This window comes from Melospiza georgiana, chromosome 33 (assembly GCF_028018845.1).
Source record: "Melospiza georgiana isolate bMelGeo1 chromosome 33, bMelGeo1.pri, whole genome shotgun sequence".
NCBI lineage: Eukaryota > Metazoa > Chordata > Aves > Passeriformes > Passerellidae > Melospiza > Melospiza georgiana.
The window spans coordinates 1897071-1911664 of NC_080462.1; positions in this window are offsets into that span (position 1 = coordinate 1897071).

Below are 14594 nucleotides of genomic sequence, written 5' to 3' on the forward strand. Positions count from 1 at the left end.
CTGGGGGTGTCCCAGGATTTGGGGGGCTCGGCCACGATCGGCTCCAGAGATTTGGGGCACCCGTCCCAGATCAGATTTGGGGGTCCGTGGGGGTCCCAGGATTGGGGGGCACCCCCCTGGGTCACATTCAGGGCTCTGGGGGGCTCACCCCACATCGGCTCCAGGGATTTGGGGGTGTCCCAGGATTTGGGGGGCTCACCCCAGATGGGCTCCAGGGGTCTGGGGGGCTCTGAGAACCTGGGGGGCTCATCCTGGATCAGCTCCAGGGGTTTGGGGGGCTCATCCTGGATCAATTTTGGGGCTCTCAGGGACCCATCCTGGATCAGCTTCAAGGGCCTGAGGTTCCCCAGGATTTTGGGGGGCTCCTCCTGGGTCAGCTCCAGGTTTTTGGGGGCCGGCTCAGGGGGAGAGGGGGAGGTCAGGGTGGTCCCGAGGGTGACACCGGCCCCATCTGGGACCCCCTCAGGAACAGCCCCCAGGGTTGGGGGCTCGGGGGGCTCTTGGGGGGGCTGGGCTGGAGGAGACCCCCCAAAATCCCGGGGATCCCCCTCCCCTGGAATGAGGGGCTGGGATCCAGCTCCATCTGCCTCCCCATTCCCAGCGGGACCCCCGAGCCCCCCTCCCTCACCCCACACCCCCATCCTGGGGCTGGGGTCTCCCTCTGCAGCCCCCTCCCCATGGGGGTGCTGGAGGGGGTCCCCCACTCCTGGACCTTCCTGTTCTGGGGGCGTTTGGGCCAAGATCTCTGGGATTTTGGGGTTCTCTGGGATCTCCAGGACTTTTGGGATCTCTGGGATCCCTGGAATCTCCTGGATCTCCAGGGTCTCCAGAAATTCTGAGATTTTTGTGGTCTTTTGAATCTCTGGGATCTCCAGGACTTTTGGGATTTTGGGGGTCTCTGGGATCTCTTGGTTCTGTGGGATCTCTGGGATCTCCAGGACTTTTTGGGTGTCTGGGATCCCTGGGATCTCCTGGATCTCCAGGACTTTTGGGATTTCTGGGATCTCCAGGATCTCTGGGATCTCTTGGCTCTCCAGGATTTTGGTGATTTCTGGGGTCTCTGACATCTCTGGGATCTCTGGGATCTCCAAGACTTCGGGGATCGCTGGGATCTCCAGGATCTTTTGTTTCTCCAGGGCCGTCCCCTGACTCAGGGGTCCCTCGGGGGTCCCCAGGGGGCTGAGCTCGTCGTGGGCGCTCAGGAAGATTTCGTCGGGGTCGGAGTCGGGCTCGGAGGCGCCGGGGGCCAGGAAGAACATGTCCTGCTCCGTGCACTCCTCGATGGACAGGTAACTGTCGGGCTGCTCCGCCCAGCGCTCACCTGGCTGCGGGGTGGGGGGGGACACGGATGGGACCCCCAGGCAGGGGCGGGAAACGTGGGTGGGTTCAGTGTGTCCCCATGTCCATCCCATCCCATCGATCCCATCCCAACCCATCAATCCCCATTGATCCCATCCCATTGATCCCATCCCATTGATCTCATTGATCCTATTCCATTGATCCCATTAATCCTATTGATCCCATCGATGCCATCCCATCACATTGATCCCATTGATCCCAACCCATCTATTCCATTGATCCCATCCTATTGATCCCATCGATACCATTGAACCCATTGATCCCAAATCCCACTGATCCCATTGATCCCATCGATCTCATCTCATCCCATTGATCCCATCCCTCTGATCCCACCCCAATCCCATCCCATCAATCCCAATCCCATGGATCCCATCCTAACCTCATTGATCCCATTGATCCCATCCCATTGATCCCATCCCATTGATCCCATCAATCCCATTGAACCCATTGATCCTATTGATCCCATCGATCCCATTGATCGCATCCCTCTGATCCCACCCCAATCCCATCCCATCAATCCCAATCCCAGGGATCCCATCCTAACCTCATTGATCCCATTGATCCCATCAATCCCATCCCATTGATCCTATCCCAATAATCTCATCCTATCCCATCCTATCCATTTGATCCCATCCCAATCCCATTGATCCCATCCCATCGATCCCACCCCATTGATCCCATTGATCCTATCCCATAATCTCATCCCACCCCATCCTATCCATTTGATCCCATCCGAATCCCACTGATCCCACCCCATCCCCAAATGCCGGCAACGCCACCGGGTGCTCACGTTCATGAACCCGCTCTCCATCCCCTCCTCCACGGCCAGGAACTCATCCCCGATCCCGGGGGTCCCGTCCTCGATCCCGGGGGTCCCGTCCTCGATCCCGAGGATCCATTCTTCGATTCCGATGGTCCCGTCCTCGATCCCGGGGCTCCGCGGCGCCGCCTCCGTGTCGCCGCCGCCCTCCAGCCACGTCTCGGGGCCGTCCAGGAAGGCGAAGGAGTCGCGGAGCTCCAGGGAGAGCCGGCTCTGCTCCGCCTCTTCTGCGGGAGAGCCGGGAGCGCTCGGTACCGGCAGCCACCCGATCCCGGTGTCCCCCAATCCCGGTGTCCCTCTGATCCCGATGTCCCCCTGATCCCAGTGTTCTGCCAATTCTGGTGGCCCTCCGATCCCGGTGTTTCCCGATCCCGGTGTCCCCCAGTCTCACTGTCCCCTCTATCCCGGTGTCCCCATGATCCCGGTGCCCCCTAGTCCCGGTGACGCTTTATCGCGGTGTCCCCATGATCCCATTGTCCCTCGATCCCGGTGTCCCCTCTGTCCCGGTGTCCCCCAATCCCAGTGTCCCTCTGATCCCATTGTTTCCCCGATTCCCGGTGTCCCCTCTATCCCAGTGTCCCCCAATCCCAATATGCCCCTGATCCCGGTGCCCCCCGGTCCCGATGTCCCTTTGATCCCGGTGTCCCCTCAATCCCGGTGTCCCTCCAGTCCCAGTGTCCCCTTATCCCGGTGTCCCCTCAATCCCGGTGTCCCTCCAGTCCCAGTGTCCCCTTATCCCGGTGTCCCCCCAATCCCGTTGTCCCTCCAGTCCCGATGTCCCTTCTATCCCAGTGTCCCCCCAGTCCCGGTGTCCCCCCAATCCCGGTGTCCCCCCAATCCCGGTGTCCCTTCTATCCCGGTGTCCCCCCAATCCCGGTGTCCCCTCAATCCCGGTGTCCCCCAGTCCCGGTGTCCCCCCAACCCCGGTGTCCCCCAGTCCCGGTGTCCCCCCGGGTGTCCCACACCGGGCTCTCACCGGAGCGGGGCCGGGGCTCCCGGGCGGGCTCGGGGGCGCTGCCGGGGCCCTGCTCCCGTTCCAGCGCGGGGCACGGGAGCCCGCGGGTGAGGCGGGACAGGTTGGAGGTGATGTGCGGCGGCACGGTGACCGCGAAGGGGCCCGAGATGTGCAGCCCCGCGCATTTCTGGGCGCGGGAGCGGCCGCCGACCCCCGGCCCGGCCCGGGGGGCTTTGGGGGTGGTGGGCTCCGACTTGGTGCTGCTGCTGCTCTCGGCCGCCGCTTCCAGCGGCTCCTCCAGGCTCTCGTCCAGCTCCGGCGGCGGCTCCGGGGCCGCGGGGGTCGCGTCCGTGCTGTGCTGCCGCTGCGGCCGCAGCTTCACCGACAGCTTCGGCAGCAGCCGCGCCGCCTCCGGGCCTGCGGGGAACGCGTCCGGAACGGGGCCGGGGAACCGGGGGGACCGGGGGTACCGGGGGAACCGGGGGGATCGGGGGGACCGGGGGGACCGGGGGACCGGGGGGACCGGGGGGACCGGGGGAACCGGGGGGACCGGGGGGACCGGGGGAGCAGGGGGACCGCGGGGGTGTGGGGATCTGAGGGGACAGAGCGACAATCCCCAGGGGACAGAGGGACAATCACCATGGGGACAGAGGGACAATTCCTGAGGAATTAGAGGGACAATCCCGAGGGGACAGGGGGACAGTTCCTGAGAGGACAGAGGGACAATTCCAGAGAGGACAGAGGGACAATCCCAGGGACAGAGGGACAATCCCAGGGGACAGAGGGACAATTCCAGAGAGGACAGAGGGACAATTCCAGAGAGGACAGAGGGACAATCCCAGGGGACAGAGGCCAGCTCCAGGGGACAGAGGGACAATCCCCGGTGACAGAGGACAATCCCAGGGGACAGAGGGACAATCCCCAGGGACAGAGGGACAATCCCAGGGGACACAGGGACAATCCCAGGGGACAGAGGGACAATCCCAGGGACAGAGGGACAATCCCCAGGGACAGAGGGACAATCCCAGGGGACAGAGGGACAATCCCAGGGACAGAGGGACAATCCCAGGGGACAGAGCCCCCCTTACCGGACGGTCCGGAGGGGCCGGAGCTGAGCGAGTCCATGCTCTTGGCCGGCCGCAGAGTGACCTTCCCACACTTCTCTGGGAATGGGGCAGGAGAGGGGGATTTGGGGGGATTTGGGGGATTTGGGGGGGATTTTGGGGGAGATTTGGGGATAACCCCCCCTAGTCCATGGGATCCCCCCGAATTCCCACCTTTCTCCTCAGCCTTCCCCGATTTCCGCTTGGCCTCGTGCCCGGAGCGGCCCAGGTTGAAGATGGATCTCCACTTCTTGGCCTTGAGGGAGCCCTTACTCCTGTGGGGACACCTGGGATACACCTGGGCACACCTGGGCACACCTGGGATACACCTGGGCACACCTGGGGGCACCTGGGATACATCTGAGGGCACCTGGGATACACCTTGGCACACCTGGGATACACCTTGGCACACCTGGGATATACCTGGGATATACCTGGGCACACCTGGGCACACCTGGGTGCACCTGGGGATAACTGGGGGACACCTGGGCTACATCTGGGGGCACCTGGGCAGAACCGGCACACCTGGGCACACCTGGGTACACCTGAGAGCACCTGGGATATACCTGGGATACACCTTGGGGCACCCGGGGTACACCTGGGCACACCTGGGGACACCTGAGATACACCTGGGCACACCTGGGTACACCTGAGATACACCTGGGCACACCTGGGATACACTTGGGCACATCTGGGGGCACCTGGGATACACATGGGGGCACCTGGTGCCTTCTGAGCACACCTGAGCACACCTGGAGGGACCCCTGACCACACCCTGGCACACCCCCCGGGTCACAGTGAGTTGGGTTTGGGGGTCCCTGGGGGTCCCCGGGGTGGGGTGGGGGTGCCACCTGTGCCCAGGTGTGCCCGCTGGCCGTACCTGTGCTCGCTGAGCTCGATGATGGTGTGGTAGGGCCGCATCTGGGGGGGGCCGTCGCCCTGGCTCAGCGCGGCCGGGACGTGCAGGGCGGGCACAGCCCCGGGCGGGAGCAGCGAGCGACGGGCACTGTCCCCACCTGGGACCCCCAAAACGGGACAGGGTCACCTCAGGGACACAAAATGGGACAGGGTCACCTCGGGGATCCAGAGACCCCAGCCTGGGACCCCAAAACGGGACAATGTCACCTCAGGGACACAAAATGGGACCCCAAAATGGGACAATGTCACCTCGGGGACCCCAAAACGGGACAATGTCACCTCGGGGACACAAAATGGGACAGGGTCACCTCAGGGATCCAGAGACCCCAGCCTGGGACCCCAAAATGGGACAATGTCACCTCAGGGACACAAAATGGGACCCCAAAATGTGACAGGGTCACCTCAGAGACCCCAACCTGGGATCAGGGAGTGACAGAGGGACAGTCCCCACCTGGGACCCCAAAACGGGACAATGTCACCTCGGGGACACAAAATGGGACAGGGTCACCTCAGGGATCCAGAGACCCCAGCCTGGGACCCCAAAATGGGACAGGGTCACCCCAGGGACCCCAAAACGGGACAATGTCACCTCGGGGACACAAAATGGGACCCCAACATGGGACAATGTCACCTCGGGGACCCAAAATGGGACAGGGTCACCTCAGGGACCCAACCTGGCATCGGAGAGTGATGGGGGCATTTCCCCCCTGGAGCCTCCCAAAAGTGGGGAGTCAATGTCCCCTGGGACCCCCAATGTCCCCTTGGGACCCCCACCCAAGGTCAGGGGGGGATTATCCCCCTGGAGACCCCAAACTGGTGTCCCCTCAATGTCCCTGTGCTGTCCCCCCAATATCCCACAGTGTCCCTGCCGTGTCCCCCTGATGTCCCCCCAGTGTCCCTCCAGTGTCCCCCAATGTCCCCACAGTGTCCCCCCAATATCCCACAGTGTCCCTGCCGCGTCCCCGCAGTGTCCCCCCAATGTCCCCCCAATGTCCCCCTGCTGTCTCCGCGCTGTCCCTGCAGTGTCTCCCCAATGTCCCCATGGTGTCCCCCCAGTGTCCTCCGATGTCCCCACAGTGTCCCCCCAATATCCCACAGTGTCCCTGCCGTGTCCCCGCAGTGTCCCCCCAATGTCCCCCTGCTGTATCCGCGCTGTCCCTGCAGTGTCTCCCCAATGTCCCCATGGTGTCCCCCCAGTGTCCCCCAATGTCCTCGCAGTGTCCCCCCAATATCCCACAGTGTCCCCACAGTGTCCCCATGGTGTCCCCACAGTGTCCCCCCAATGTCCCCCCAATGTCCTCCTGCTGTCTCCGCGCTGTCCCTGCAGTGTCTCCCCAATGTCCCCATGGTGTCCCCCCAGTGTCCCCCAATGTCCCCACAGTGTCCCCCCACTGTTTCCCGGTGTGCCCCCCAATGTCCCCATGGTGTTCGCACAGTGTCCCCCGATGTCCCCACAGTGTTCCTGTGGTGTCCCCCCCGCTGTCCCCATGGTGTCCCCCCAATGTCTCCCCAATGTCCCCGTGGTGTCCCCCCCGTGTCCCTCCAGTGTCCCTGCAGTGTTCCCCCTGGTGTCCCCTCCAGTGTCCCCTGGTGCCCCTGCGATGTCCCCACAACGTCCCCCTGATATCCCTGCAGTGTCCCTGCGCTGTCCCCCGTTGTCCCCATGGTGTCCCCCCGCTGTCCCCCCACCGTCCCCACAGTGTCCCCACAGTGTCCCTGCCTGGCAGCGGCGCGTCCCCGAAGAGCTGCTCCACGTGAGTGAGGATGAACTCCACCACGATGGACTGCACGCGCACCTCCATGAACGCCGCCGTGCCGTTGAACCCCGAGGCCTCGATGTCCCTCGAGCTGGGCACAGCGGGGACACCGCGGTCACCAGGGGTGAGGGGACAGCTGGGTCACCATGGGGTCACCAGGGGTGAAGGGACACTGGGGACAGTGGGGAATAAGCGGACAGCGGGGACAGCAGGGTCACCAAGGGGTGAGGGGACAGGAGGGTCACTTCAGAATGAGGGGACGGTGGGGGTGAGGGGACAGCAGGGTCACCTCAGGGTTAGGGGACAGCAGGGGACAGTGGGGTCACTGTGGGATGAGGGGACAGCAGGGTGAGGGGGACAGTGGGGACAGCAGGGTGAGGGGACATCAGGGGACACACAGGATGGAGGGTGATGGGGCTGAGGGTGGCAGGGGTGACAGTGGCAGGAGTGAGGGTGACAGAGCTGAGAGTGACAGGAGTGAGGGTGACAGGGATAGCAGTGACAGGAGTGAGGGTGACAGGGCTGAGGGTGATACGGATGAGGGTGGCAGGGGTGACAGTGGCAGGAGTGAGGGTGACAGGGCTGAGTGTAATGGGGATGAGGGTGACAGAGCTGAGGGTGACAGGGCTGAGTGTGACAGGGGTGATAGTGATGGGGCTGGCAGTGACAGGGGACAAGCGACCAGACTGACAGTGACAGTGACAGTGACAGGTGACAGCACAGGTAACAGCGACAGGTGGCAGTGCCAGGTGCCAGTGCCAGGTGCCAGGTGTCCCTCACCGCAGCAGGTTGGGCGCCCAGACGATGGCAGGTTCCTGGCGTGCATGTTGGTGCGCCCGCTGTGCGCCGCCATGCGCAGCAGGTGCCGCATCAGGAACTCCAGCGTCCTGCAACAGCAGCGCCACACCTCAGCGCCACCGCGGGGGACACGGTGACACCGCCCGGGGACACCGCTGGGGATGTCACCAACCCCCCCTTCACCTGTAGTGAGGCGCCGGCAGCTCCTTGAGCACCTCCTTGATCTTCACCAGCCGCGCCTCCTCCATCTGGATGGCCACGGCGTCCTGCGGGCACAGCGCCGGTGACGGCGCGGTGACAGGGCCACCCGCCGCCCTGGGGACACTCTGGGGACACGTGGGGACATCGGGGACTCACGGCGAACTTGTCGTAGAGCTGGTAGGTGAGCAGGGGGTTGGGCAGCCGGCGGCAGTAGGCCTTGCACAGGGGACTGACGCAGTGAACGTCCTGCAGGTAAATGTCCCGCGACAGGTCCGGGCTGCGCTGGGCCTCAAACTCCGTCCTGGGGTGGGATTTGGGGTTTGGGGTTGGGGATTTGGGGTTTGGGGTCTGGCTGTGCTGGGCTTCAACTCCTGCCTGGGGTGGGGATTTGAGGTTGGGGATTTGGGGTTTGGATTGGATTTGGGGTCTGGGCTGTGCTGGGCTTCAAACTCTTGCCTGGGTTTGGGGATTGGGGATTGGGGTTTGGGATTTGGGATTTCTGATCGGGATTTGGGGTTTGAGACTTGGGACTTGGAGTTTGGATTTGGGGTTTTGGGGTTTGGGAATGGGAATTTGGGGTTTGGGTTGCACTGCGCCTCAAACTCCTGCCTGGGATCGGGATTTGGGGTCTGGGATTTGGGATATGGGGGTATGGCCTTGGCATCCAGACTGTGCTGTGCCTCGAACTCTTGACTGGGATGGGATTTGGGATTTGGGATATGGGATGGGGCTCTGGGCAATTCTGGGTTCCCCCAGGAACAGGAGAGAAAAGTGCTCAAGGGAAGAAGCGGAGAAGGGAAAATCTGTCCCAGGGAAAGTGAAAGAGAACGGGCAGGGAAAACCCCAAAAACAATAAAGAGGGAAAAAGGGAAGGAAAGGAGCGGGGGAAGAGGGGCCGGAGCGGGATGGGGGAAGGGAGGGGGCAGGGGGGGAGAGAGGATGGGCCCATCCCTGCCAGCCCGAGTCCGGTCCCACCCCTGCTTCCACCTTTTCCCATCCCATTCCTGCCCCCTCCCTCCCGCCCTCTCAGTCCCGGCATCCCCCAGACTCCACCCCCATCCCATCCCATCCCATCCCATCCCATCCCATCCCATCCCATCCCATCCCATCCCATCCCATCCCGCCCTGTTCCCCACTCCATCCTCATCCTTATTCCCCTTCCCAACCCCACTCCCATCCCATCCCATCCCTGCCTCGTTCTGATCCCAATCCTGATCCCCCCGTCCTCCTCTGTCCTGATCCTGCCCTGTTCCCGCTGGATCCCAGTCCTGCCTCAATCCCTCCGCATTCCTGCCCCAATCCTTTCTCCATCCTGATGCCAATCTCCATCCCTGCCCTGTTCCTGCCCCAACCCCTGCCCCGTCCTGATCCGGATTCCTTCCCATCCCTGTTCCTGTCCCTATTCCTGAATCAATCCCATCCCATCCCATCCTGTCCCCAATCCCATCCTATCCCAATCCCATCCCATTGATCTCATCCCATCCCATCCCATCCCATCCCATCCCATCCCTCCCATCCCATCCCATCCCATCCCATCCCATCCCATCCCATCCCATCCCATCCCATCCCATCCCATTGATCCTATCCCAATCCCATCCCGTCCCCAGTCCTGTCCCTGATCCCATCCCCAGTCCTGATCCCAATTCCATCCCGTCTCCAGTCCCATCCCAATCCCCAATCCCGTTCCCATCCCCAATCCCATCCCAATCCCGATCCCATCCCCATCCCGGTCCCGCTGACCGCAGCCGCTGTGTGTTGGAGGACACCCCAGACAGGCGGTAGATGCCATCGACCACCCCGTGCTTCTCCACAAACTCCGTGCAGCTCCGGAGCACCTGCGGCACTGCGGGGCACGGCCCGGCCCCGCGGGGTCCCGGTGAGCCCCATCCCATGGGACCCCACTGAGCCCCATCCCATGGGACCCCACTGATCCCCATCCCATGGGACCCCATTCCAGTCATCCCCATTACACAGGATCCCAGTGATCCCTGATCCCATGGGACCCCACTGAGCCCAGCCCCACAGGGTCCCGGTGAGCCCCATCCTATGGGACCCCACTGAGTCCCATCCCATGGGACCCCACTGATCCCAGACCCCACAGGGCCACTGATTCCTGAGGGATGGTGCCACCAAGCCCACAGGATTAGGCCACCAAATCCCAAGAAATGAGGACACCAACTCCACCGGGATGAGGCCACCACATTCCAAAGGATGTAGCCACCAAATCCATGGGGATGAGGCCACCAAATCCCGAGGAACAGGGCCACCAAATCTGCAGGGATGAGGCTACCAACTCTACAGGATTAGGCCACCAAATCCCAAGAAATGAGGACACCAACTCCACCAGGATGAGGCCACCACATTCCAAAGGATGAAGCCACCATCTCTAGAAGGACAGAGTCACCAAACCCCAAAGGATGGAGCCACCAAATCCCAAGGAACGAGGCCACCAAATCCCGAGGAACAGGACCACCAAATCCATGGGGATGAGGCCACCAAATCCCAAAGGATGGAACCACCAAGCCCACAGGATTAGGACACTGAATTCCAAGAAATGAGGACACCAACTCCACTGGGATGAGGCCACCAAATCGCAAGGAACAAGGCCACCAAATCCCCGGGGAAGAGGCCACCACATTCCAAAGGATGGAGCCACCAACTCTAGAAGGACAGAGTCACCAAATCCCAAAGGATGGAGTCACCAAATCCCAAAGGATGAGGCCACCAAATCCATGGGGATGAGGCCACCAAATCCCGAGGAACAGGGCCACCAAATCTGCAGGGATGAGGCTACCAACTCTACAGGATTAGGCCACCAAATCCCAAGAAATGAGGACACCAACTCCACCGGGATGACGCCACCACATTCCAAAGGATGAAGCCACCATCTCTAGAAGGACAGAGTCACCAAATCCCAAAGGATGGAGCCACCAAATCCCGAGGAACAGGACCACCAAATCCATGGGGATGAGGCCACCAAATCCCAAAGGATGGAACCACCAAGCCCACAGGATTAGGACACTGAATTCCAAGAAATGAGGACACCAACTCCACTGGGATGAGGCCACCAAATCCCCGGGGATGAGGCCACCACATTCCAAAGGATGGAGCCACCAACTCCAGAAGGACAGAGTCACCAAATCCCAAAGGATGAGGCCACCAAATCCCAAAGGATGAGGCCACCAAATCCCAAGGAACAGGACCACCAAATCTGCAGGGATGGGGCCACCAACTCTACAGGATTAGGCCACCAAATCCCAAGAAATGAGGACACCAACTCCACCGGGCTGAGGCCACCACATTCCAAAGGATGGAGCCACCATCTCCAGAAGGACAGAGTCACCAAATCCCAAAGGATGAGGCCACCAAATCCCAAAGGATGAGGCCACCAAATCCCGAGAAACAGGACCACCAAATCTGCAGGGATGAGGCTACCAACTCTACAGGATTAGGCCACCAAATCCCAAGAAATGAGGACACCAACTCCACCGGGATGAGGCCGCCACATTCCAAAGGATGAAGCCACCATCTCTAGAAGGACAGAGTCACCAAACCCCAAAGGATGGAGCCACCAAATCCCAAGGAACGAGGCCACCAAATCCCGAGGAACAGGACCACCAAATCCATGGGGATGAGGCCACCAAATCCCAAAGGATGGAACCACCAAGCCCACAGGATTAGGACACTGAATTCCAAGAAATGAGGACACCAGCTCCACTAGGATGAGGCCACCAAATCCCAAGGAACAAGGCCACCAAATCCCCGGGGATGAGGCCACCACATTCCAAAGGATGGAGCCACCATCTCCAGAAGGACAGTCACCAAATCCCAAAAGATGGAGCCACGAAATCCCAAAGGATGGAGCCACCAAATCCATGGGGATGAGGCCACCAAATCCTGAGGAACGGGTCCACCAAATCCCAAAGGATGGATCCACCAAATCCCAAAGGATGAAGCCACCAAATCCATGGGGATGAGGCCACCAATTCCCAAAGGATGGAGCCACCAAATCCTGAGGAACAGGGCCACCAAATCCCAAGGAACAAGGCCACCAAATCCATGGGGACAAGGCCACCAAATCCCAAAGGATGAAGCCACCAAATCCATGGGGACGAGGCCACCAAATCCTGAGGAACAGGGCCACCAAATCCGTGGAGATTAGGCCGCCAAATCCCAAAGGATGAAGCCACAAAATCCCAAATGATGAAGCCACCACATCCATGGGGACGAGGCCACCAAATCCCAAAGGATGGAGCCACCAACCCCAAGGCCCAGACCCCTCCACCCCTCAGGCCCAACCCCCCTGAGATTGGAGCCCCAGCGAGCTCCAACCCCCCCAAATCCCGGCCGAGCCTCGGTGGCCGCGACGCTTCCTGGAGCCCCGGTGACGCAACGGGTGGCGCAAGTCCCCTCCGAGTCCCCTCGGGGGCCCCTTCCCGGCTTCCCACGGTGGCCCTGGTGGCCCCGCTGTCCCCTGGGGGGCTCGGGGAGGGTGGTGGCACTCACCGTCCTGCCCCGAGCGCTGGAGATGCTCCTGGAGGTCGCAGCCGAAGAGGCGCTCCCGGGAGCCGCCCTTGCGCCTCGCCCGCTGCCGGGCCTTGAGCGCCAGGGACATGGGGACGCGGGGACAGCGCCGGGGACAGCGCGGGGGACACGGCCGGGGGCGCGGGGGCCACGCCAGGGGGGTCCCGGCGCTGTCCCCGCGGGGGTGGCAGGAAGGCGGAGGCCGCGCTCGAGGCGCTTCCTGCTCCCCGCGGCCACAGCGAAACCACAGCGAGGGCGGGGACGCCTGCGCACACGCGTGTGCAAGGGGCACGCCCTGGGGACAGGGGAGGTGTGAGTGTGTGAGGGACATGGCCTGGGGACACCTGAGTGTGTGAGGGACACGGCCTAGGGACACCTGAGTGTGTGAGGGACACCTGAGTGTGTGAGGGACATGGCCTGGGGACACCTGGGTGTGTGAGGGACACCTGAGTGTGTGAGGGACACACCTGGGGACACCTGAGTGTGTGAGGGACACCTGAGTGTGTGAGGGACACGGCCTGGGGACACCTGAGTGTGTGAGGGACACACCTGGGGACACCTGGGTGTGTGAGGGACATGGCCTGGGGACACCTGAGTGTGTGAGGGACACCTGAGTGTGTGAGGGACACACCTGGGGACACCTGAGTGTGCAAGGGACACCTGAGTGTGTGAGGGACACCTGAGTGTGTGAGGGACACACCTGGGGACACCTGAGTGTGTGAGGGACACACCTGGGGACACCTGAGTGTGTGAGGGACACGGCCTGGGGACACCTGAGTGTGTGAGGGACACCTGAGTGTGTGAGGGACACGGCCTGGGGACACCTGAGTGTGTGAGGGACACCTGAGTGTGTGAGGGACACACCTGGGGACACCTGAGTGTGCAAGGGACACCTGAGTGTGTGAGGGACACCTGAGTGTGTGAGGGACACACCTGGGGACACCTGAGTGTGTGAGGGACACACCCTGGGGACAGGGACAGGCCAATGTGTATGACACACCTGGAATCACTTGGGCACATCTGGGGGCATTTGACCACACGTGGGGACACACCTGGGGATATTTGGGGACATCTGGGCACACCTGAGGACATCCTTGCACACCCCCTTGCACAGTCCCCTGCCCCCCCACCAGCTCATCTGCACCTCCACCCCACTCCGGCCCACAGTGCCAGCCCTGTGTCACCCCTGTGTCACCTTTGTCACCCACATGTCTCAGTGTCACCCCCATGTCTACCCTGTGTCACCCCCGTGTCACCTCTGTGTCTCAGTGCCATCCCCGTGCCACCCACATATCACCCATGTGCCACTGCGCCAAATGCATGTCACCTACACGTCTGTGTCACCCGTGTGTCTCAGTGTCACCTCATGTCACCACGTCACCCATGCCACCCGTGTGTCACCTGTGTGTTACCATGTCACCCGCCTGTCTCGGTGTCACTCCCGTGTCACCCACATTACCCGTGTCACCCGTGTGTCTCGCTGTCACCCATGTCACCCCCGTGTCACCTGTTGTCACCCGCCTGTCTCGGTGTCACTCCTGTGTCACTGTGTCACCAATGCCATCCCCGTGTCACCCACATTACCCGTGTCACCTGTGTGTCTCGCTGTTACCCATGTCACCCCCGTGTCACCTGTGCGTTACCGTGTCACCCACATGTCTCAGTGTCACCCCCACGTCACCGTGTCACCCATGCCACCCGTGTGTCACCTGTGTGTTACCATGTCACCCGCCTATCTCAGTGTCACTCCCGTGTCACCGTGTCACCAATGCCATCCCCGTGTCACCCGTGTGTCTCGCTGTCACCCATGTCACCTGTGCGTTACCGTGTCACCCCATGTCTCAGCGTCACCCCCATGTCACCCATGCCAGTCACCCGTGTGTCTCAGTGTCCCCCCGGTGTCCCCGTCGTCCCCAAGGTGTCACACGGGTCCCAGTCCCGCGGGTCCTTTATTTACAGGGTCTATACACGGCTGTACAGCCCCTCCCCCACCCGGGGGGGAGGGGACACGGCTGTCCCCAAGGGCCACCACCCCATGGGGGAGGGGACACGGCTGTCCTCGGTGCCACCCAGCCCGGGGGGTTTTGGGGGGGACACGGGGTCTCCGACCCCGCTCGGTTTTGGGGAGTTTGGGGGGTCCTGGGGGGGTCCCCGATGTC